This window comes from Meleagris gallopavo, chromosome 2 (genome assembly GCF_000146605.3).
Source record: "Meleagris gallopavo isolate NT-WF06-2002-E0010 breed Aviagen turkey brand Nicholas breeding stock chromosome 2, Turkey_5.1, whole genome shotgun sequence".
Classification (NCBI taxonomy): Eukaryota; Metazoa; Chordata; class Aves; order Galliformes; family Phasianidae; genus Meleagris; species Meleagris gallopavo.
In genome coordinates this window covers 8,981,438-9,006,692 of record NC_015012.2, presented here as the reverse complement: position 1 = coordinate 9,006,692, position 25,255 = coordinate 8,981,438, and the positions used below count along the sequence as shown (strand labels likewise).

Genomic DNA, 25,255 nt, shown 5'->3' with positions numbered 1-25,255 from the left:
AAAAAAAAAAATTAAACACAGTTCCTACTCTGCCTGAGGAGGAGCTCTCTGCCCTCAGGGAGTTTTCAAGATGCTGAGCTGTGACAGCAGCTGATGCTTCTCCACTTCCTGCTCTTAAACAATATATTGCTCTCCCAGGCAGGTGATGACAGAGGCAGAGCAACACCTTCTCCAGTATAATTGGAAGTTCCTTGCAGTCTGTTCAATGTTACAAAAGATGCCCAGAATGGGAGTTCTTCCTCAGAGCTGGAGGTCAGAGATGCTTGCCCTGCAGTCCCCAGGTGCCTAGCAGGAGCTCCAGGTGGTCCAGCACATATAAGGGAAAATGTGACATTCGTTTATAAATTCTAGGTTTTTCCAGTTCCCATTTGATCACAGTTCAGAGATGGGCTTCTCAATTGCAGCTTTTACTGTTGTTTTCCCCCAATAAAAATATGAATTTTGTCTTCATTAAATCAGTAATTGGAATTTTCTACTCCAGGAGCTTTTCTTCTCAGTCACACATGGCCATAGGCCTAGTAACTGTATATGTCTGAAGACTACCAGAGACCTGTGGCAACAGGCAGGGTTTCTCACCAAAATCAGTTCTCTTCACCTGAGACTTCCTCCACCCTTGCATCATGAAATCATGTATAAATAGTAAATAGTATAATTTGAGTTGAAAGGAACACTTAAAGATCACCTATTCCAACCTCTCTGCAATGAACAGGGACACCCGCAGCTCCATCAGGTGCTCAGAGCCCTGTCCAGCCTGACCTGGATATCTCCAAGGACGGGGCATCCAGCACCTCTCTGGGCAACCTGTGCCAATCCCTCACCACCATTATTGTAAAAAACTTCTTCCTTATATCCAACCTAAATCTTCCCTCTTTTAGTTTGAAACCATTTCCCCTTGTCCTACCACAACAAACCCTGCTAAAGCGTGTCCCCTCCTTCCTTCCAGCCTCCCTTTGCATAATGAAAGGCCACTCTCAGGTCTCCTTCTCCAGGCTGCACAGCCCCAGCTCTCACTACCTGTCCTCGTAGGGCAGGTGTTCTCTCTTCTGGATGAACTCCAACAGGTCCACATCTCTCCTTTGCTGAGGACCCCACATTTGGACACAGTATTCCAGGTGAGGTCTTATAGTGCAGAGCAGAGGGGCAGGATCACCTCCCTTAGCCTGCTGACTGGATTGTTTTGGATGCAGCCCAGGATCCAGTTGGCCTTCTGGGCTTTGAGGGCACATTGCTGGCTTTTGTCCATATTCCCATCCACCAGCACCCCCTGGTCCCTTACAGCAGGGCTGTGCTCTGTCCTTAAATCCCCTAGCTTGTACTGATCAGTCCCTGAAACCAAGGGATTAAATAGAAGTGAAATAGGATTGAAATGAGTATAACAGACCCCGAGAGCTAATCTAGCTGTGTTTTATTTGTTAAATTTCCTCTGCTGCACTTGGTCTTATTCTTCATAGTTGAGGCTAAGAGATGGTAACTTCTAGGACTTGAAATAATTCATTTTTTAAAAAGCATAACCATGTAACTCCTTTGAAGCACAGTGCAGAGAAGTCAAGGCACGTACAGGAGATGAGAAAGGAGTTCAGAGAACAGGAGAGAGTTAGGAAGAAAAAGGTGAAAATCCCAAATCTTCAGTTTTCAGTCATTACAGAAAAATACATCAAAAACACATCTTTACATGCAGCCGAAGGTCAGTTTGCTGTTTGGGACAGTGAGGGTGGGAAATGGAAATAATTATTGTTTTTAGCTCAGACTTCACATCCAAACCAAACCTCCACAGCTATCTTTCCTCATAACTTTTTCCACTTCCACTACCTGCAACCGTCGCTTTGGAATGAATGGTGGAAACAGTCCTTGTGGGTCATGAGAAAGGATCAGACCTCTAAACATGTTGTTATTCCTGTTTTCCAGCTCTCAGCACCCACAAAAACAGATGATTAGATACAGTAGGTAGCAGTCAACTGATCCAGCTCTCCCAGCAGGTAAAGAGCATTCTCTGCTGAGAACAAAACCACTGGAGTCAACATTCTCCCTGTTGAAAATTTGTGTTATTCTTTATGACCAAATCAATGCATATGCTGCAAAGAAGCATCATCACCTTACTGAAACAACCCTTCCTGCCTTTTTGCTCAGGCTTATTACTAAATTACTTTGTCTGCACTGTCCTTCAACGAACTTATGAGCAAATTAGCATGTTTCCTACTCGAACAAGGCAGAACTGTGGACTTCTTTTTCAGAAAAGGCACTTTCTTACATCTGGATCAAAGACAAAGCTTCTGTACAATGTAAGCTTCTGTACAGATGTAGCTAAATTGTACAGAAGCTTACATTGTGCAGAAGCTTTGTCTTTGATCCAGATTTCTTGCCAAAATCATAAGAATCAGTAGTAACCACACGCATGCACACACCTGTTATCTAGTACTGGCATTTCTGAATTTACAATAGCCTTACCCCTTAAAGAAAAGGAACCAATAAAGACCGTAGGTCTATGTCATTCCTCTGCCATGGAGTCTATTGGATACCAGTGACTGGCATGGTATTTCTCTTCTAACATTTAGACCTTTCACAGCAGTATTGTTTGCAAAACATACGTGTGTTGAATGGGAAAAAAAAAAACACTCAATGGGCATTAGATAACCCTGTTGCTCATCATAACTTCATCTGTTGAGTAAGCTCCTTGGCATCTGCTGGGACAGAGGATGAAGTCACTTATGAGGCCAGGACAGGGAGAGGACTCAAAGGCCTTTCCTAGAGGAGCATTCTCCATGGGAGAGTCTGAAAAAGATGAAGAGGTTTCAAAGTAAACCAGTCAACTTTCAAATTAAGAATTGTTTAGGAACTCCTGAAGATAGATTCCTGCTCTGCTGAGATGCACTCAGGTGGCCAGGACAGCCTTAAAATAGACATAATCCAGCCTCCTCTCAACTAAGCACCCTCTTCTTCCCTAAAATGAACTCACAGAAATATGCATTATATATATAGCAATTCCAGCTCCACAACTGCCTCAGTCACCAAGCCTGGAGTAGAAGGTTCAGCAGAGGGTGTGCTGGTTGTGAAGGTAGGGCAGAAACCAGGGCAGACGTGTAGGACATCTGTCTCACACACTGGCAATAGCTCCAAACCAACAATATGGGAGATGAGTTATGCCAGCCCTTAGAGATGGAGCCTGAAGGAGGGTCTAGAGGTTTCTAAGCAGAAAAAGTACATTCCATTATGACTCCACTCCCACTACACTGCCTCAATAGTCTGTTACCCCCACTTGGACATGTTGCTGTGAGTGCTGCCCAGCAGCGCTGGCAGGGAAACTTGGCCTATATGAAATGAGACGTGCTCTTTTACTTGAGAAATGCCAATGGTGTTTTCATAGTGGCCAAAGCCATCCCACCCTTTGCTGCACACCTGGGGTTACCACCTCACTGAAGCTACCAGACCAGCTGGTCTAGGAGAGGTGGCCTTGCTCAGGTCCCCACTTACAAACACTTCAATACAGTCATTTCTTTGCACTACCTGGATAGAAAGCCAAGGTCTGGCAGCCATGGGAGATGAGCAGTCAGGATCACTCCTCAAGCAGCACTGCAAATACAATAGCCCTGGTTCCAGAGGGGCCTAACTAGTGGCAACGTTGCTCATGCACATATACAACTGGGATTCATCCCTCTACAAAGGGATTTAAAAAAAGCCAGACGTTTTCCCTTTGTCCTTTATTTTTCTGCAATGACACGATGCAAAGGGTGATGTTACACAGATGGTCAACAATGAAGCCATGTAACAAAAGCGAAAAGGAATTGGCCTAAATATTTCACAGGGAGCCATCACAATTAATCAAGGAGCAGAAATAAATGTGACCCACGCAGCACTGGTAGGGATAGCTGGGATTTGACTCCCCAGTGCGACTTCTACACCATACCAAAAGGCTACCTGAAAATCCCTCACTGGAGTCAGCCAAATTATTCAGACATATTCAGGGACCTGAGCCAACTCAAGTAGCTTCTGGTTTATGAGCTTTGTGGACCCTAAGGCGTGTGCAGTGCTCCTATACACCGCAGTGGATTCAGACTGGCTCTCTGCTATCTATATTTATCACGATCCCCTCAGGAAGTGCTTTGGCAGGGTTTTGTAATGAAAACCCTGCCCAGAGCACTCTTTGGCATGCAGTGAGCAACCTTAAAATAGTGCAGTGACATACTGCAATAATTACTCATATTAACACTCTTTATTGTGCAGCGTGCTGCTTTGTTCCCATTGCCTGGCTCGTTCCACTGCCCAGCGCCTGGTGGGAAGGCAGAGAAGAGATGGCCCTTCCTAAAAGGCAAAGTTCAGTGCCAAGCTCTGACCCAAAGTCCCGAGAATGACGCCAACCCAACCACGCTCTCCTCCATTACACAAAAATAGCCAATGACAACACTGCAATTTTCTTCCAGATCCAAAGCTTGCAGGTGTTCAGGCAGGATATCTTGGCTGTTATTTGTGGAGAACATTAAAAAAATAAGTGTAAAAACCAGACCAGAGAATGACTACGAATCCACGCTATAGGAGCTGGTTCTTTGCTGGTTAAACTCATCTAATCAGTACAAAGAGTCCTAAAAACTTAAATGAGCTTTGATTAAAATCTCAATTCCTATACAATAGCTCAAAGTTCCCCAGGGCCGTGGGACAAATGTTTCAAGAACACACAGCCCTGTAATTACATGGGCCAGGATCTCCGAACAGATATCAGTAACTGCTTAATTGCTGCTTCACAAGGACAGATAATACTACGGTCTCTTCAATATACTCTGATATAGAGAAAGATAAGTTATGGCATGACAGCAGCTGCTCCTTTAAGTTTTTAATTATCAGCAAGTCTACTGTCATTCTGGGGAAGATTAGCACCTGATAACACACATCGCTCGATTTGCTGGCATGTGATGCAGTCAGTATGGAAAGACACACCACGTATTCTATTTGTGTTTGGACTTTCCTAATGTTATCTAAGGAGCTCAAAACACTTCCTGAATCTTATTCGTGCCTACATAGCAGTTTGCTTTCACACTAACACTTCCAGTCAGCCCCCTTTTTAAGATACAATAATATCAAAGATGTGGAGATGGAGCAGTTGCCCAACATCTCTGAAGATCCCAGAGGCTGAAGTTAACATGCCTAAGTGGGGTCCGGGCTGAAACCTCACTTACCTGTATGGGCTCCTTCTGCTGTCTATAGGGAATGAGAGGAAACCCACAGCAACAAGACCAGAAGATAACAGCAAGAAATGTCACTACGGAAAGTACAGTTAAACTGGTTCAGACACACATCTGGTACCTCAGCATCAGTGTAAGCTAATTGCTGAACCTCAGCATTCTAATAGTCTCGTAGTCACCAACAGGTTGAGATTTGGATTATATTCACCAGGCAGCAGTCATCCCAGGATCTGTTTTTTGGTTCCATACTCAAGGTCACAGTTCTGCTTCCTTGTTGACTCACTGAAACTTCCTAAGGAGAAATGAACAACAAATATCCCCAGTGAGCAAAGCGCTGGGGAGAAGCAGAAGGGGCAGTTCTTTTCCTGGCCAGCTTCCAAATGTTTTATTGACTGTGAGCATCTTTCAGCATATTTATGAACAGCAAAACACAACTGAAAGGACAAGAGCAAACTGAATCAACACTCAAGGCCATTTTCTTCACTAAGAAAACTAATTCAGGTAACGCAAGTTAGTGGAAGTGCTCACAAGCACTTCTGTAGCTGCGATGCCATGGAAGAAATGCTATTCCGAGAAAGCATCTGGCTAAATACAACAGGCTTCCATTAAGCGTTCCGGCACTTTTGCCAAACTGCGAAACATCTTTCAGAACACATTCAAGGACATTTTCCAAAGCTGCCATTCTCAGGCGTGTCGTCAGATCTACTCGTAAAGCACAGCCCGGCAATGAACTCAGGATCTGGATTCGTAATGGCATAAGTATCTGCCAAACATATCGTCACCAGTGAACAATGCACCCGTCCTATGGATTTTTTTCCCATGCACCAGCCTTTATTAAAACTTTTCTAATTAATTCCGTGGTCTCTGGGACCTTCTGCCAAGGTCACCATTCATGGTTGAAAGTGCTCCTCACTGAGTAATGAACACTAACTTCTCTGGAGACTTTCTGGCAAGACATAATCGAACGCAGTCTTCTGTTAATTGCTTACGCATATTTGGTGCATTAACAAGAGCATTAACGTACTAACAATGTATATATACACCCTAACGCAACTGAGGAAGGCAAGGCTTAGATATTAGCACCATAAGAGGATCTTGTTGATGACTTTTCTATTAAAGCCGGATCTGATTAGTGACACGGGGGAAATATTTTATTTGGAATAAAGCTTTTGTTTCAAAGACTATCTCACAAATGCAGTGCTGGGTGGCTAGTCCTGTTCCAGCATAGATTCTAGCCTGTGAGAAGAGCTTAACAATGGACTCTTGTCCTAATTACTGCTCTAGGACAAGCTGTCAGCTGGAAATTTGCTCCTGACCATCTGGAATGAACCTGAACAACACTGAACAGCACAGCCTGCCTCACCACACTGAAAAAAATAAGAGGTCCGAGGAAGTGCTGCTGTGAGCAAACAGGATCTGATCAAATCGAAACCACCCACTCACACAATACCCCACTCACCCATTAAAACAGGGTTATTCAAACTTGTGAGAATACTACTACTTAAAAGTGATCGGTCAGCTTGGCCGTGACCAGGGACAGCTCTTGGTCCTTTCTCAGCACAGCCTCTGGTTAAACAGAAGCTGATGGCATAGCTGATGAACCTGTTCTCGAGCTAAGTGGCAAGAGATCTCCTCTCCCCAAAACCCTCCTCAGCCTGACTGTTGACCTAAAGGAAGTAATAACCCCTACCAAAACATGGAGCAGAGCAGGACATCATCACAGACAGCTGTAGGCGTTAGCAGAGCTCAGCAGGAATCAAGGAGAGGTCAGTGGGCAGGCAAATGCATCCTTATCTCCTAAATGTCTAACTGACAGGAGGGAGCTTGCACATTGCCTGCCTCCAGGACGCAGAGCCTTTCTCTGAGTTTATGGAGATGGCATATTTTGTCTCAAGTGAGCTGACAGGCCACTCCTTCCTACCCCAAACAGACAAATCCAGGCATCCCTGATTGTACTTTGCTTCCTATTAAGTGTGAAGAGAGGCAGCCTCTGGTTCTCAGGAGGAAACTGAACAGTATAGTGATGGATAACTATCAGAGCCTATTAAAGATATGCATCTTGCATTTCTTCTTCATTTTTTCCCTTTGAGGCAATGGCACATGGGACCTTTACTCCCCAGAGAGTAATTTCAACAGGTAATACAGCTCAGAAAATCCTGGAGAAGCATGAATTTGATCTCTAGGCCTCTTCTCCTTGCTTTTATGATCCTTGTGCAGGTTAACATGTTTTTCTAGGTATGCCGCAATTCATATTACATTATTTTTCCATTGCTAGTTTCAGATTATACTGCTTCTCCCTCTAAGCCCATAAAGTTCTTTTTAAAAGCTCATAAAATTTCACCTGCATTTGTTTATGGCTCTCAGGATATGAACTAAACTCAATTGATTTAGCTATATTTACCACTGCTGAAGTTCACTCTGTATTTCACTGCACTACCTTTTCAGGTGCCACTTCCCCTTCCTTTCCTCTTATTCTCCCAGCATGGCCACTGAATCCAATTCTGTTTTTCCATTTGTTGGAAACTCACTGATACAATTTTGGTTTAGAACATAAATAAGCATGTCTACACTGACAGATAGTGTAGTTTCCCACCTCTCTCCTAGGCCATAGGTTTATGATCATCCAGAGAACATATTCACTAGTTGGCTCAAAGTATTTCCTTCCAGAAAAAGCCACAAGCAGAACTCACGGGACCATTACTCTAGTTTTCCCATGGCACTAGCACTGTAGGCGTGGAAGATTCTACTGGTTCTTCATCTGAGGTGAACTTGCAGTGCTTCTATGGGACCCTTCACACTCACCTCCTCTGAACATTCTCTCACAATAACCCAGAGCACACAACACATACTATTAGCATCACATTAGAAAAGCACCAACCTATCTGCTTGCAACATGACCCCCATGTTTCTTCAAGATGATTCTTCAACCAAAAACCAAAGAAAAGTACAAGTGATGAGTCAAGGCCATCACCTGTGGCCCAGAAAATACCAAAGCCAAACACTATTCATTGTAGGTACAGCCAGGCTGCTCCAGAGGGAGTAACCTGCAGCAGCACTGACACCAACCACTACATACCTCTATGGTCTTGGGACAAAGGATTGCCTTTACAGATGGCCACCTTCAGCAGAACAGATAAAGCACCTGAGAAAGTTCAAACATGAAGCCTAGATCTTATAAGCAGCTAGAGCAATGGCAGCGTTATGCCAATCTCAGCTTGGAAAAGCCTTGTTCTGGAAAACCTAGGTCTTGTCAAGGTTGGGCAAAGAGGTTTTATCCAGAAGGAGTCCAACAACAACTTTGCCCCTCGTGCTGACAGAAATTAACACCCATACAGTAACATGGTAACCAGGCATAAACCCAAACCTGGAGGCGAAGTTTATCTAAACACATCTGAGTTGCCATGATTTCTTTTCCCATTTTAGACAGGACCATGAAAACAGTTTTGATCTTTAGCCCTTTATTTCCTTTATGGCTGGAACATGAAGTGAATCAACATTTCAGGACCTCCAAAATATTTTGATTTGCTTTCGGTATTTGCTTGTAAAAATGATTGGATTTTATCAAAGAGCAGGGTTATTTTTTGCTACATGGAGAAGGAAGGAATTTGCAAAGGCTACAACAAGAATTGGCTCCAGCCTTTCCAAGTCTGTGAGTTTACACCTCGTTCTCTTTCTTGGTTTCAAAGTAAATTGAATGATCCAGCCCCCTTACTCCTCACAGCTTGGGACTCTGAAGTAATGGTTCAACTTTGGTAGCCTCACCCCTTGACAGAGGCCATCACTACACATTCCTTACCCTTCTCCTGCATGGACCTCATGGCCATAGTGGGAGAAGAAAATGCATGCAGGGATGTGGGAGGACAGCCGTTGAAGCAGAGGCATCCCACATGCTGGAAGCGGAGCACTGCTCCTCAAAGATAGGCAAGGTTATGATTGCAACTGAAAAGAAGAAAGCTGGATGACTTCATTTAAGTGTATTATGCAGAATTAAACCTGATGGAGAAAAAATAATCACCTCAGCATAGAAACTTCCTTTTTCTTCTCCTAAGAGACAACAAAAAAAAAAAGAAAAGATGCACATCTGTCCTATCCAGTGAGATCTGAAATAAGGACTGGGCTGAAAGCAACATCCCAGGTATGAATCTTCCTGAAGTTTAAGACTGAATCTCATCTCCTGTGGTGGTCTATATTTAAAATTAAAAAAAAAAAAAAAAAAAAAAAACCCGTAAAAAAAAAAAAAAAAAAAAAAAAAAAAAAACGGGGTAAAAAAAAAAAAAAAAAAAAAAAAAAACGGTTTAAAAAAAAAAAAAAAAAAAAAACGGTAAAAAAAAAAAAAACCGGTAAAAAAACCCCGTTAAAACCGTAAACCCTTTTTAACGGTTTACCCCCCGGTTTTAACCGTTTTTTACCCCCGTTTAAAACCGGTTTAACCGGGGTTAAACGGGTAAAGGTTAACGTTTAACGGGTTAAAAACGTTTAAAAAAGGGTAAAAACGGTTAACGGGGAACCGGGTTCGGGTAAAACGGGAAACCGTAAACGAACTAACCCTACGGTAACGTTAGTAAGTATTACCTTCTAACGTTTAAGTTAAACGTTACGTAAAGTACTACTACTATCTCTGTAGGTGTAGTATTAAAATAAAAAAATAAAAAAAAAAAAAAAAAAAAAAAAAAAAAACACTAGTATAATAGCCATACCAAAATTCTAAAATCTAAGTAAAGGTGAATTTTGAAACAGCACATCTAGATACATATCTCAGTTTAGTGGGTTTCAGATATGGGAAAACAACTGATGTGGCATGCCGCACTTTAAAATTCAATGCTTTTCTTCAGTATCACATGCACTGAGATACCTCAATAGAAATACTCTCACCCAGGATATTTTCAAGTGAGAATAAACACAGTCATATGTGGAACTTTCCACTTGCTTGGTTTTATACAACAGACTGTGTGTGTGTGAAAAACAGCACACCATTCCTATTAACAGACTCATAATTCTGGTAGTACTTCCTGGAGGGAGCTGGTTCACTATAGTCTCTTCTTCTCCTTTTGTATTGTTGCTATTTTCTTCAGTAAAGAGACTGATGGGCCTTAATGAATGGACCAAATACCCTTCCATAAGCAGTTGCAGAGGTGGTTGTGCCAAACCACACACATCAGGCCATGGTGAGGTGTAGGAACAGGATTACTCAACTGGAATATTAGCTCTCTGGGTTCATGGCTCTCATGAATGAGAAAAAACAAGATGAAATCATAGGTCTTAGCTTCATAGAATCATTAAGATTGGAAAAGACCTCTAAAATCACCAAGTCCAACAGTAAACCCATTAGCACCTCTGAGTTCATTCACTTGAGCATTTTCTTATATTTCAGCTTCCCTCAGAAGTGATTTTTTTTTTTTTTTACTCAAGGAGAGGGGCCCTAGTAGATGTACAAGCTGCAAAATCTGTTAACACACACCATCAGCTGCCACACAGCTATATGAGCGTGCTCATAACCCCACACCCATGCCACACAGCTGCTGCCTGCTTAGGAGGCTTTCCCTTGAGCTCCTGGCACTGGAGCTGCCAAGATGCTGGCTTCACACCATGCCGAGATGACAGAAGATAGTCCCAGCCACTGGCCATGCACACATAGGTAAAGAGCAGCTAGTTCAGCTCCGACTGCTCTTCACAACCTCCCCACTGGAGGTTATAAACACCTCACCAAGCCACTCATGGGAATGCTCCCAAAGCTGTTTCTCTCAAAAAAAAAATTAAAAAAAAGGATTTTTACTATTTCATCAATATGGTTCAAATTGCTTGAGATCCTTTGCAGATAACAACATGGCAATTCTATACACAGATCTAAAGGATTCAGAATCCTTAGGGGAGGTCAGCAGCGGGCATGCAGATGCAATAATGTCTTCAGCAAGCAGAAGTGCACCTGGAAAAACTTACAAGCACACAGACTTGGCACCATCTTCTCCCCTTTCTTCCTTCCACTGGAAACTTCTTTGACACATTTAAGTTAATAAAGTCTGCTTGATAGATCACCTACCACTCATGTTCCCATCTCCTAATCACTTCCACGTCTCATCACCACCCTAGCTGAAGACTGATGACCATTCTTACTCCGCTGCCATTGCGGAGAGTGCCAGACACCTGGTGCCAAGGCTCTGTGAGCTCTATCTGTGGAGAACCTGCATGCCAAAACCCAACTGAAAATTGCTCCTTCTCCTGGGAGATAGATGGTGGATGCTTTCACCTTAATAGCCCTGTATTTTTAGAGCAGTGGAGAAAATCAACAGCGAGGCTTCACAAAGGCTGGCATTTTTAGAGCAGCACCAAGCACAACTCCATGGGATAGGTGAGGAACATCCTGGTCCCACCACTGGCCTCAGAACTGGGAAGTATAGAATCATGGACTATTCAGAGTTGGAAGGAACCCATAAGGATCATTGAGTCCAACTTCTGACTTGACAGAGGACCATCCAAATCACCCAGAGTATCCATGCAGGGCCAGGCCATCCTTGGGTGCCTTGGGGGCCACCTGGCAGAACTTCTGCAGAGGAAGCACCAAGCCGTGACCTGACACTGGCAGCCACTGTTAGTGGGATGAGCTGGCCCTGCCTAGGGGAAAGCATTCAAATCCATGCCCAGTGAATGTTCACACATCGCTGCAACCATGGTAGGTAGTTGCTACAGAGGTAGGGTTGGTGCCAGGAGCTTTCCCGAGTCACGCAGCCTGTCTCCCTCATCCCTCCTGCAGGTTCCTGTTAGGGCAATGCAGTTTCTCACCATACCCTGCCAAGGGTGTAATTTCATGCACAATCTCCATCTCAACAGACTCCTGATATCAAAGGGAAGAAGCTGATATTGCAGAAAAATCCGGATCTGGTAGGCACGTGCTACATAAAGACCACCTGGCAGTAGAGAACATGAATGAGGAAGCGCTGGGATGTTCCTGTGTGCTGTGAGGGCAGTGCAGGTTCTATGCAGAAACATCTGCTTGCATAGGAGATTAAAAATTAGAGCTGCTGGAGACCTATGTGAATCCTGCATGCATCTGAACTTTGCAGCATGATTTTTTTCTTGCAGCACTTATTAAGCCACAGACAGAATCTTTTTATTTCAAGCAACTTATCATGTATCATGCCCTGTTAAATCTGTTCTGGCATCAAGACAGGAGTCTCAGAAGTCAGAGTTTCCAAACTGGGGGATATCAGCCCTAAGCACCTGAACACGTGGGTCAAGGCAGAGTTATCTGCAGAACATGGCTCTGCTGCAGTTCCTCTCCTCTAGCCAAGCACCTGCATCCCTATCACTTTCCACTTCAGTTTTTCTGTACCACTTCCCCTACTCAGATGAGCACACTTCAGCTGTGGCCAGCTTGGTAAAGCACAGGTGACCCCAGAGCAAGGGTGAAGGTGCTTTTGCAGAAGTAGAGATTCAGGGTTGTCTGGTCTGGGGGTACCCAGACGGAGATTTCAAAGGGGCCTGAAAAGGGCCGATGCTGGGCCTGTTTCAAACCAGGGTACATAGTGTATTCAGACCTGAAATTATGAAAAACTCAAGCTCTTGAAAATCCCAACCCTCTCTGAAATCTGAGGTAGGTCATTTCAAATATACAAATAAAGCTCAGGATATTCAGCCTGTTTCCTCAGGTTTGAGCAGAGTGGAAAACAAAGAAGCATCCAAAAGCTTCTTGCAAGCAGAAGTTGATTCTATTTTATTTTTTTTTTTTAAGTCATGTGGAGTGAAGGACAGTACTAATCTCCCAGACCTCTACTCTTTCTTACCTAAACACAACTGTTGTTTCCCTTTTTCTCCCCTTATTTTAGTCCATCCTCTTTTAAAACTTCTTTCCCACCAGCCAGGAGCTGCTAGCTGCAGTGCAGGGAAGGGCTGCTGGAAAAGACTCCTGCAAACATCCCGTGGCAATGCCTCATACCACTGCCTGCTTTTCCAAGGTCACCCCACATGCTGCTGGAGCATCACCATGCTGCCACTGTCCTGCTGCTTGCATTTGGAGAGGTGTTACCATGGCACCAAGGGACAAATTGCTTCTGAACTTCACTGCAAGTCCTTCCCAGCAGAGATGGGCTCAGACCCACGAGCTTAGCTATTTTAGCCATGTGCTACATAATGCACAAGTTGATGAAGATCTGCACATCTTCATTAGTCAGCTGTTCCCAGGTGCCTGGAGACAGGAGCAGAGAGCCAGAGAGAAGAGGAAGGCAGGGATCAAACACAGAGAGGGCAGCTGCTTGCTATGCCTTCAAGACTGAGTTTTTCCCCTCAATTTCACCTCCAACCCACCAGAACAGAGCTTGATGGGAAGGAACCCTTGCTTCCCACAAGCCTGAGGACCATGGACATATCAGCTTCTTCCCTGAGCTGCCAAGGCACCTAAATACAGTATCCATATGGTGGCTTCTCCCCTGCCTTCCCCTATTCCAAAACCTGCTTGCAAGTCCACCTGCTGCTTGCAGCCCTGGCAGGGATGGACCCAGATGGGAGGTCCTGGGAACCAAATGAGGCCCTTGGGCAGGGAATGTTCCCAGTCCTACTGATTTTCTGTCCCTGCACATGCCTCGAGCACACCCAGGGCACATCACTTTGAGCCAGCCAATAACTGGGCGACAGCACAAACCGCTACAGGTGTCTGAGGCTGCAGTGAGGGTGACAGCACTCTAAGTGCCCTTAGGAAAGGGTCACATATCAGTCTTCAGGAAATGTTATCAGAGATTATCAAATGCAGTAAGCTCAGATACCTGCTCCCCAGCAGCTCTGGGACACAGACTGCCAAATAACAAGAAAACCTTGTTATTAATATAAAGACAGGCACAAGCTGCAAGTCACTGTCAGAAAGAAGGCACTGAGACTGGAGCTGCTCAGGCAGGTTAATTCTTCCCAGTGCCTCCCAGCCATCGCACAGCCTAAAAGCAGCACAGTGGCACTTCCATTGCCTGAGACAGATGTGCTGCTCCTGCTCACTCTGTTCCTGCCTTACCGAGGATGGCCAGCTCACAAGGAAACCAGAGCTGCAGCCAAGCAAAGTTCCTGCAAAATTAAATATTGCTGGCAGAGTCCTTGCATGAGGTTTGACACTAGGAGATAGGCTTTAGAGCGACCTTTTGCACATGGGGGGAGAGGGAGGGGAGGGGGTCACAGCACTTCTGGCTTTAAGGGTGCAACTGCTGAAACCAGGGGAGCAGTGCTGATTTATAGCAGCTACACATTTGATTACTGAGGAGCAGTGCTGTCTCACTCCATATTCTTCCCTATTTTATGTAATGTCAGGGGTAAATCAAAGCCATGTTAGGCTCTGCTCTAATTCACTCACTGCAGTTTAGGCACGTGCAACTGTACCGAGGGACCAGTGGGACTCTGAAGAGGGTCAGTAGGTAAAAAGATGGTATTAAAAAAAAAAAGTCACAATAACAAACAAAACCAAGCAGGACATCCAGGTGCTGTGGCATGGTCACATCCAGCTTGGTGACCCCACCAGCAGCAGGACATCCTACCCACAGGAGATTCCTATTCCTAAGGACACTCCTTACAACCGGGCAGCATTGCAGCACATCAGTGCCCCGGCCCTGATGAACCACAGCCGTATCAGTGCTCTGGGGAGGAGAAGCACCACAGCCCAGCACGTCCTACCTGCAGCAGCTCAGCCCAGATGCAGCAGGGCTGTCCTCGGGCGCTCGTCCCACCCCTCCTGTTCATAAGGGGGACCCAATGGCCACAGAGCATCTGGTTGCTGAGCTAAGGCAGCTAAAAAATGTTGGACTGCCGCTTTCACCACTGCATGTTGGAATTGTTTACCTTCCTGCTTCCTCTGAAAAACAACTCATCCCAGCTGGGTCATAAGGAAAGGAACAATAGCCATATATTTTTAGGCTCTATCTGTGAATCACTGGTGACCAGTTTTTCCATTTTGTCACCCAGAGCATTTTGTTTGAGCAAGAGACCTTGTGAAGTGTCTCAAGGCAGGAGCACGCAGGGCTGCAGCAAGGAGTTGTGGTCCTGCTGGTCTCTATTAAAAAGCCAAGAGTGCCTCTTCTCTATTTCAAGCCCAAACACCTGGGCAAAACCTGCCTATTTCTCCTCCCCTCCTGCAGCCTCACTGATCACACAGCACAGAGACACTCAGAAGCAGCTGCAACCCCCACTCCACTCAACAAGTAATTCACCTGCTCATTGAGCAGCAAGTTAATGGTGCAAATCTACAGCCTAAATATAGCACGCAGCTGAGCCCCAGCCCAAGTGCAGCCGTGTGGCACCTCAGGGGATGTCGGGCAGTAACAGCCTGGCCGTGATGTGTGAGCAAAAGGACACATTGTTGGCATGACCATCCCCTGGGCTTGGGGACTGCATGCACTGCTGGGCAGTGTCTTGTGCTGCTGTGAGCTCTCCAGCCAACTTCACGCTTCTTCTCCACATCATCCTCTGCTTCTGCTAAGCACTGCTTTTGGAGGAGGCTATGGGTGGATTTAAAAAGTTTCTCACGAGCTTTGAGCTCAAGAAGTTCTGCTGCCTGTGAAACAGTAAGTAGTATGGGAATCATTTCTCCCTAAGACAGAAGGGAAAATGGAAATGATTCAACAACAGATTGCCAATCACAGCCTGCCTCTCACCCCAATCTCTTCCCATCTCCTCCAAAGCAGTAGCTCCTTGTGAACTGCAGTTAGCCCACAAGGCTGCCTTCCAGCAGCAATTCCTTTTCTCATGTTCATAGATGAGGTAGTGTAGGTGCAAAGAGGGAAAGATTTGTTTTGGCTTGCATGGAAAACCATGGGAAATTCTGCCTCTTGTCCTTAATCATAAGCCTATCAGCAGTCATCCAGACTCCTCATGTTGCTTTCTCATTAGCCCTGGGGACTCTTCAACCTGTGTTTTTCCCAGGTCTCATACATAGCATGAGTACCTCCTCCCCAGGCCTATAATAAAGATTTTTTATTTATTTATTTTTTTAATCGTTTCCAGGCAGAGGGGCAGGTCCTGGGTATTCATCTCACACAGCCTTCTCTCCCTTTGCATAAGCACTGATTCATGTGAAACACAGATACCTGTATTTTATATGAATAATTCTCTCTTTAGCTCATGTTCATAACAATAATATTTTTGTGGAGCAGTTTTGTTATATTAGCCCACAAAAAGCCTCATTACTCAAGCCCTCCCCCATTCATCTAGCAAGTTTCTGTAGGAAGCTTTTCCACTCTGCTGCCTGGTAATTCTTTTCATGCAGAAGAAATGTTTCCATCAGCAAATGGATGGGCTCGTGCAGTCATTTCCCAACACCTTATATCCAATTAATATTTCTGAGGATGCACATGTGGATAAGAGCAAGTAGAGCAGACAAAGCCCATAAACGCATGTTTCTTTCTTCCTGTATACGTGCCAGTGCAGCAAACATTATTCATCTGTGCAGTTTGATATGTATGCACATCTGCACACGTGCATACAGATGCACAGATGATACTGGCCACAGCCCTGCTCATTCTCCCCACCTGTCCATCAGGTATGCACAACCAATATCACACAGGCTGTCACGTCAACTTGTGCCTCCCCAGATATGTATATCCTATAGCAGCCCTGCAAAGAGTTAGTGGGAGAGAACACACCCTCCTCAAGCAGGCTTCTGGATGAGGCCAGTTTCTTGGACAGAGCTGGATTGAAGTGAAGAGGATCAAAGCAACGTCACTTGCTGGCTTTACCTTGCCCAAGAGGAGCCCTGACTTTATCTAAATGATAGGAAACCACACGTTTGATGCTTAAGTTCCCCAGAGCATAGGCAGCCAAGCCATGTGGCTAGAGTGCTCTCAGGATGCCAGAGCTGCCAGAACGACCTGTTCTTGCTCAGCTGCACAGACAGGGAACATGCTCAGAAGCTACTGCAAGGCAGGTAGCACCCAACGAGGTAAGATCTCTTCTTAAATATAGTTTAAGCTTCAGGTAAGGTGAAGCCAAAAGAAAAATAAGTGCTTTCATTTAAAAGCATAACTCCCCCTTCCTCAAAGGAAGCCCATCCCCATCTAGGAGAAAGCCTTGTTGCTTAGTTGCACCCTCACCTTGACCTGACAAAGTTGAAACAGCTTGGAAACCACTGGGATTTTTCCAGATTCCTACACAAATGCTGAGATCTGAGCTTTCCACAGAGATCTCCTCTCCCTGTTACAAATGCACTTACAGCCCCTTTGACCCAAACTTCCTCAGTCTGTGTCTTTCCCCTCCCAAGTGAACAATCCCCTCACAGAGCCCCAAGAACACCTCATGGGATGCAAGTTTTGCCAAGAAATTAAGCAAACCCCATCCTTTTGCCCCTTCCCTTCCCTCCTCCAAGCTGGGAGCATTTCCCCACCACTACTGGATCTTCCAGCCCACCAGTGTGGAGATAAACCCAAGTACAAGCTCCAAAGTGAGGCCCTCCTTGGCATCCCATAATACCACCTTCCCCAGCCAGTCCTGCAGTTCCTGATGCCCTTCTAGAAGGGACTCTCACCTTAGGGACATCTTTTCACATGTTAAATTGAGATGTACTGGGTTTCTTTCATTCCCTCCCAATACCACCTCCTCTTCACCATCTCCACCAGAAAAACCCCAATCATTTATGAGCTTCTTTCCAAGGCCATAAAACAATGATTTGAAGGACTATAAATTCACTGAGACATACACTTTGTAAAGAAGCATTTCTTCGAGCATATATATATATATATATATATATATATACACACACACACACACACACACACATAAGAAGAGGAAAAAAACTCTGTCCCTCCCCATCTTGCAAATACCCTCCCCTGTATTGACGCACATTAAGGAAGGATATGGGCCTCTACATGCTGCCTTGTCTCCTCAACCTAGAGCAAGTTCCTGCAGCTCCAGAACTGCAGGTACAGGTTGGCTGCAGCCAGGCCTTGGGCTTCAGGAAAGCACTTCTTTTGTTTAGAGGAACTGCTGGGATAACAGTCATTCCTTTTTCATGCTGGGTCAGGCTGCCTACAAGGTCATGTCAAGCTGTGTGGCATACTCAAACCAGAGCTGGAAACACTCATTTCACCGTGGTCCTTTGCTCCAGGAAACACAAAGGACTTCTGTGATGGAGTGACAACATTGGTGGACAAAGGGAAGGAAATGTCATGTACCAGGACTTCTGCAAGGCCTTTGACATAGTCTCTCACCATATCCTCATTTTTAATTTAAAGAGATACAATTTGGAAGGCTGGATTATTTGGTGCATAAGGAATTGGTTGGATGGCCACAGGCAGAGGGTGGTTGTCAACAGCTCTATGAACAGGTGGAGGCCACTAACAAGTGGTGTCCTCCAGGAGTCCATCTCAGGACTGGTGGTCTTCAACATCTTTATCTATGACATAGACAGACAGTGAGAATGAGTGCACCCTCATCAAGTTTGCTAATTACCCCAGCAGGGGTTGGAACTGGATGACCTTTAAGGCCCCCTCCAACCTACTCATTCTAGGATTCTCTGATTACTATAACTACATGCTTAATTGGGGGACACACCAACCTTTAAAGAGTGCTGTGTGCATGACTTACCTGGCAGCATTGACCTTTTCTCCTCACCACCACTGCATGGTCCCACACCTTGCTCTCAGTGGATTTGGATCTATTGAGCCATACCCTGCCTGTGCTGTGAGAAGCTGCACAGATGCAGAACAAGCCCTCCAGACAGGAGATGCCCTGCTTCAATTTGCAGCACCCCTAGCTACATCTTACAGCCTTTATTCAGGCAAGTCTTCTACTGATAGATATTTCTACTATACAGCCTTAATTGGTTTATTTTAGGTTAACTAGGCCAGCTGCACTGGCCAGCTGAGTCAGCAAGAAAGAAGAGTGTTGGTTTTTTCCCCCTAGCCTTCAAACAAGCTGCAAAGGGAACAAGCCTCATCTGCTCCCAAGGCCATGCAAGCCTTGACTAGGCTCCAGATTAAACAAACCCTGCTAATGGCACAGAAGCATGGCTGACTAATTCTGAAGCTGCAGCCACACCACTTGTAAAATGTCTCAGTGCTGCTGCAGGCTCTGGGTCATCTGCTCCAGCACGAGATCAGGGCCAGCAGGATCTGCCTGCTGACCCCAAACATACGCTCTGCTCTTCTACATTGTCCCCACCACCCCATGCATGTACTACTCCCTCCCCACAGATCAAAGAGAGGATTTACAAACTGCAAGGCTGTGGGCAAAACTTCTGCAAGGCAGTTCCATTGCTCTCCTATTATCACTGCTGCTTTTAAAAGCAACAATTGTGCACAAGGAGGAGGAGGAGGTCACTTGAAGGATGCCTGAAATTCTTTCCAAACCACAGCCATTTCTGACCCATCACAAATTTCCCCACTTGCTCTGGCCTGTGAACTCTCTAAAATGCAATTAAAACAGAAAAAGCAGAGGCCTGAAACCTCTGATTCAGGCAGTCTCTCTGACATTCATTAATGAGGACAGCCTTGTGCAGTGCTGATTCAATAGGATTGACTGTCTGCTTCCAGCCCCAGTTCATCAAAAGTTCATTAGATCTCCCATCCAACAGAAACCCGCATGAAATTAATGCCATGTTCCCAGAAATAAAGGGAGCAGCTTATTTAATGGAGGTGACTTACACTCTTGCCCAAACCTTGCCCTCACAGCTTGAGCATCTAAGCAGTATAATAGCTCAGTCAGGGAACCGCTCCCTGTCGCAGCATCTTCTGTCCATAAACGCATGCTCCGTGTGCCCCAAAACCCAGCTGCCCTGATGAGGGGGTGACAGTCAGACACAGAAAGCAATATGAGCAGGAAGAGTATTCATTATGAGTATTAAAGGTTTAATCACATTCATTCCCAGGGGAAATTGGCCTCAGGCCCATTGTCTGGGCACCATGTAACTGATCTACCATGAAATTAAACCTTTGAGTTGAAAGAGAGAGGATGTGCACCTAGGAACAATTGGGTTTAACTGTAAGCAATGCATCCCTTCCTCCTATGGGGCTTCAACCTCCTTCCCCAGTAAATCTCCCACTGGGTCCTCTCAGCATGTAAGGCCATCTGTACAAAGATCACAACCCAATCTCTGTGGTAACATTATCTTCTGCTGTTTAATACCAGTAGGCAGAACTATCTGTATGGGGCCACCTGGGTAACCTGAGAAGCTCCAGGAGATCCCCTTCCAGCCACGCAACAAGGATGGCCAGGGAATAAACTCCCCGTTGCTTGGGGCTGCTCCAGTTGTTGGCAAAGCAGAATCCAGTTCCATCTGCCCAGGGTCTGCACTTGGCTATAGTGACCTCAGACAGAATCACAGAATGACTCAGGTTGGAAGAGACCTCAAAGCCCACCCAGCCCCAACCCCTGCTGTGGGCAGGGTTGCCCACCACCAGCTCAGGCTGCCCAGGTCCCATGCAATCTGGCCTTGGGCACCTCCAGGGATGGGGCATCCACAGCTCTGGGCAGCAGTGCCAGGGCTTCACCATCCCCTGAGCGAATAATTTCTTCCTAACACGTAACCTCAATCTCCCCTCTTTTTGTTTAAAGCCCACATTCCCTCTTGTCCTATCATTGTCAGTCCATGTAAAAAGTCATTTTGCCTCCTGCTTGTAAGCTCGCTTTAAGAACTTGAAGGGCACAATGAGGCCTTCCCAGAGCCTTCTCTTCTCCGGGCTGAGCAAGCCCAGCTCTATCAGCATGTCTCTATAGGAGAGGTGCTCCAGCCCTCTGAACATCTTTGTGGCCTTCAACAGCTCCCCATCTTTCCTGTGCTGGGGGCCCCATGCTTGAATCTTGGTTCTTTCTTCATTGCAGCCTCACAAATACTTGAAGCACATCTTGATGAAGAGCTCATGTCCCAAGATGGATCTCTGGGGCACACTACTCCTTATCGGCCTCTACCTGTGCTTAGAGCTGTTGACAACAACTCTCCTGCTACGACCATCCAACAAATTCCTTATCTTCTTAATAGCCCTGCCTCGTAATACATCCCTTTCCAACTTAGAGATGAGGATGTGGTGTGGAACCATGTCAAAGTCCTTGCAGAAGTCCAGGTAGATGACATCAGTTGCCCCTCCTTTTCCACCAGTGCCATCCATCATAGCAGGCCAACAGATTGGTCACGCGTGACCTTCCCTTGCTGAATCCATGCTGCCTGTCTTGAATCACCTCCTTATATCACATGCACCTTAACATCTCTTCCAGGAGGATATGCTCCATGATCTTCCAGGCACAGAGGTGAGGCTCACTGGCCTGTAGTTCCCTAGGTCTTCTTTTCTCCCTTTCTTGAATATGGGAGCAACATTTCCCTTCTTCCAGTCACCAGGAACTTTGCCTGACAACCATGACTTTTTGAATATGATGGAGAGCAACTCAGCAACCACATCTGCCAGTTCTTCAGGATCCAGGGATGCATGTTGTCTGGGCCCATAGATTGTACAAGGGCTGCTCTGAAGGTACTGCCTCCTATTTTATTACGTTGACCCATGATTCTGAGGCAGATGTTGGTGGGATGACAGCAGAGGCTGAACCTTCACACTAATATCCCACTACATTTGCTGTGACAGATGGCAGCAGAGGGGCATTCTGACACACTGGCTTCTAATGTGGAAGTATGTCTGAAGCAAAGGGCTGTCACTGAATCCCTCCATGAGGAAAAAATGGCACCCACTGACATTCATTGACATTTGCTGAACATTCAAAGAGACCAAACAGTGGACACGAGGACAGCAAGGCGGTGTAGCTGAGAATTTGCTCTATCAAACAGTGTTATTGTTCTCTTTGTGTCTATTGTAGTTTCCATGGAAATAAATAGGAGGCATTACTTTCAGAGTGACATATGCACGTTTGGTCTCATGAGGTGATCTCAGACTTGCTCTTCTCTTACAGTGGGAGAGATTTGGCTCCTCCCATCCCTGCCTAGAGGCTCAGAGACTTGAGAGATGTGGGAAGCCTGACTGACAGTGAACACCGGGATACATCTAACACCAATACTTGGTTTCCACAGCAAAGAAATCCCGAGGCCTGACGATTACAATCAGCAGCAATATTCTGCCCTCCAAGATTTCATCCAGTGCAGGGCTAAACTTCTGTGGGAAGAGTTTATTTTTTAATTTTACACCAGTTCAAAACTATATAGCTTTTAAAAACCACCCCCCGCCTTCTTCCCTCCCCCCTATCTCCCCCCATCCAAAAAAAAGTGGAACATTTTCATGCTTCTCTGCTTCAAAGCACAGAATTAAAAAAAGACTGCCATGGATTTGAAAAATAACTCTCACTCAACATGGAGCCAGACCACTGCCTGGTTTTTACTCTGAGCTCTCAAAGCTTGTCTTAAAAGAGATTAAGCATCAAAGTCCATTTTACAGATGGGGGAGCTGAGTCATATCTTGGATAAGCATCTCAAAGCTGTAGTTAGGAGCAACATTGGAAAAGCTATCTGGGGCTCCTGACTTCTGTACCAGCTTGTCACGCAGTGACAGCATGAGCAAAATAGCCCTCAAACCTGTCATAAAGAAAAGCAAGAACTGCAGATGGAATGCCTGTTAAAATGATATTAATTTGTACCCTCCTCCAACTGCAGTTAAAGTGATAAATTCCTTCCATGGACTGTAAGAAACCATTTTGAAACCTGTGTGTTTGATGGCAGATTCTTTCCTATGACTTGCAATGAGAAAATATATCAAAGGCATCATTGCCACCTCAGATGAGGGTGGTTTTACATGGCAGCAGGCATAGGAAACCATAACTCACCCACCCCACATCCATGTCTAAATGCAATCTAAATGTGTATGGTTCCACATGCTTCCTCAATGATTTCTAGACAGACTCCCTTACTCTGAGCTGGCCAGGATGCACTGCAGCAACAAGCATGACCACTGCGTGGGTGCTTGGCTCGAACCCAGCCTCAGAGCAGACCCATGGAATGAAACACTGGCGAAGAGCACAAGGGCAGCCAAAAATCTGGTCTTTTCTGGAAGCCATCAGAGGACAGAATGTGAGATTTGGGGAGGGCCCTGCCATCCTCATCCTTGATGAGCTCTCATCATAGAAGAGCCCAGTAATGGGGATTCTAGCATCACCCTGGGAAGATCATTCCAGTGATGTATTGTTCTCAGTGAAAAAAAAATCATTCTTAAGACAAAAACTCTCTCAATGCAGCTTGTACCCATTGCCCCCTGTCTTTTAGATCATGGCCAAGTGCTATTCTCATTTAATACATCCCAGATGAAGAAAGGCAAAGTATGCACCTATAACATGAAAAATGACATGTAGCTGGGACCATAAAGAGCAAACTCCAACAATTTTAAGGTATCTAGTAGTATTTTAAATTACACAAGCTTGGCTTTTTTTCCCCCAGATATCTGTCCATGGCCATAATTGGATTTACTGGATATAACAACTGAGTGACAACCATGTTTCCATGGAGAAAACAGTAGGTACAGCTCATCCTCTAATGTGCTCTTATCTCCAGCTTCCTCAGAGGCTGCTGCCTGAAAAGCTCCCTCATGGTGAAGAAAGAGCCTGAGGAAATAACTGTACAGAGACATGGCACTCTGCATCTCAACAGCCTCACACAGGGGGCTGAGGAGCCTGCTCTGTGCCACATCCCTGCTCTTCAGGGGCATGACGGAAGATGCAGATCAATGGCAAGCAAAACACACTCTAATTACCCTTTTTATAATGCAAACGTGACTGAATTAATAAGCCCTGCAAACCACACGACTGCCTTACACAACTTCTAATTACTCAGGGAATTCAGCATTCCTATTGTAGGACGGTTGGCTGTAAGCTTGTATTATCTTAATGGTACATCAGGCCCTGCAACGTTAAGAGAAATACTTTCTGCAACTTTGTCCAGCCAGGTGTCTGAAAGCTTTGTACCAACTCCAAGATCTTCATGTTTCCCTGCCATTTTTTCCTCAGACCAGACAGCCAGAACATCACCCAAACACAGTGTTATTAGGAAGCAAACATAATGGAGTGGATATAAAAATAATTAAAAAAAAAAAAAGAGACCTTTGTATTGGAGTGTTATTTCCAAGGAGCTATCTATGTTACAGTGATAAACGATGAGGGCATTTGATGTGTTGCATGGGGCCTCACCCTGAAAAGCACTTAAGAAAGCGAATAAAGCTCTTAAGCACATTCTCTCGATGTCTCTCGATGACTGGTGCTTACATTTTATTAAGCACTAACATGAGTAAATGGGTGTTTGCAGAAAGGGGAATTAGGCTCTGACCTGCAATCCTGGATCAATCAGATTTTTCCAGTGGCTTTAGCAGCAGCAGGATAAAAACCTACTCACCAGCCACAACCAAATCTCCTCATTTGATGGGGATTGGCACGCCAGAAGTCCTACATGAGACCAGAAGGAGAACTCCTCTGTCCCCTCACACTTCATACCATCAGTAGCACTCAGGTACTCCTTAAGTTTCATTGTTCCCCAGGTCCTGGAGGGTAAGCCTTGTTCCCCAGGTCCTGGAGGGCAAGCATCGCTCCATGTCATTCCCCTTCTCCCTAAAACAAAATCTATAGGCCAGTGATTTTATGGGCCTCAGGATAATACTGGTTTTGCACACCACAGATCTCATCAGCGTTACTGCTGATATGTTTTTTGCAGAATCGCAACCAGAATGATGCCCAAATAAATAAATAAATAACAATAATAGAAGCAAAATTTGGTATTTAAGGCATTTGTGGATTCCTCCCATTTCACCGCTCTCAGGCTTTTATGTGCAATTAGCTCTCCCAAGGTCCCGGCTGGGGACCATCACATTAAATAATAACTCAACGTTGAATTACAGAAATGGCTCTATAAAATCTTACAAGGCACATTAAATGATGCTTGAAAAGGTCAGTTGGGGAATAGGGATTTCTGTTCTCCGAGGTCGTGAGGGAGATTACAGCAAGCACAGTTATGCTCAGCCTGTCCTGCTGTCCCAGTCTGGTGGCATTTGCCCTGGCCCATCAATGACAATGCCAGGAATACAGGGAAAGATATACAGGGTAACTGTGGATGGACACAAGGGACATCGTGGCACATGGTGTTAACAGATCCTACGTACGCGTGGTTCAAAACCACAAGGCCTTGGTGCCAACGGTCACAAAAAAAAAAAAAA

At 45.3% G+C, this 25,255-nt stretch overlaps 1 protein-coding gene across 2 annotated transcripts in view; it reads left to right on the top strand.

Annotated features, from left to right (window-relative positions):
- ALK (ALK receptor tyrosine kinase) overlaps positions 1-25,255 on the top strand; it is a 751,299-nt gene that overhangs the window by 275,219 nt on the left and 450,825 nt on the right. The gene's annotated exons all lie outside the window — the stretch shown is intronic.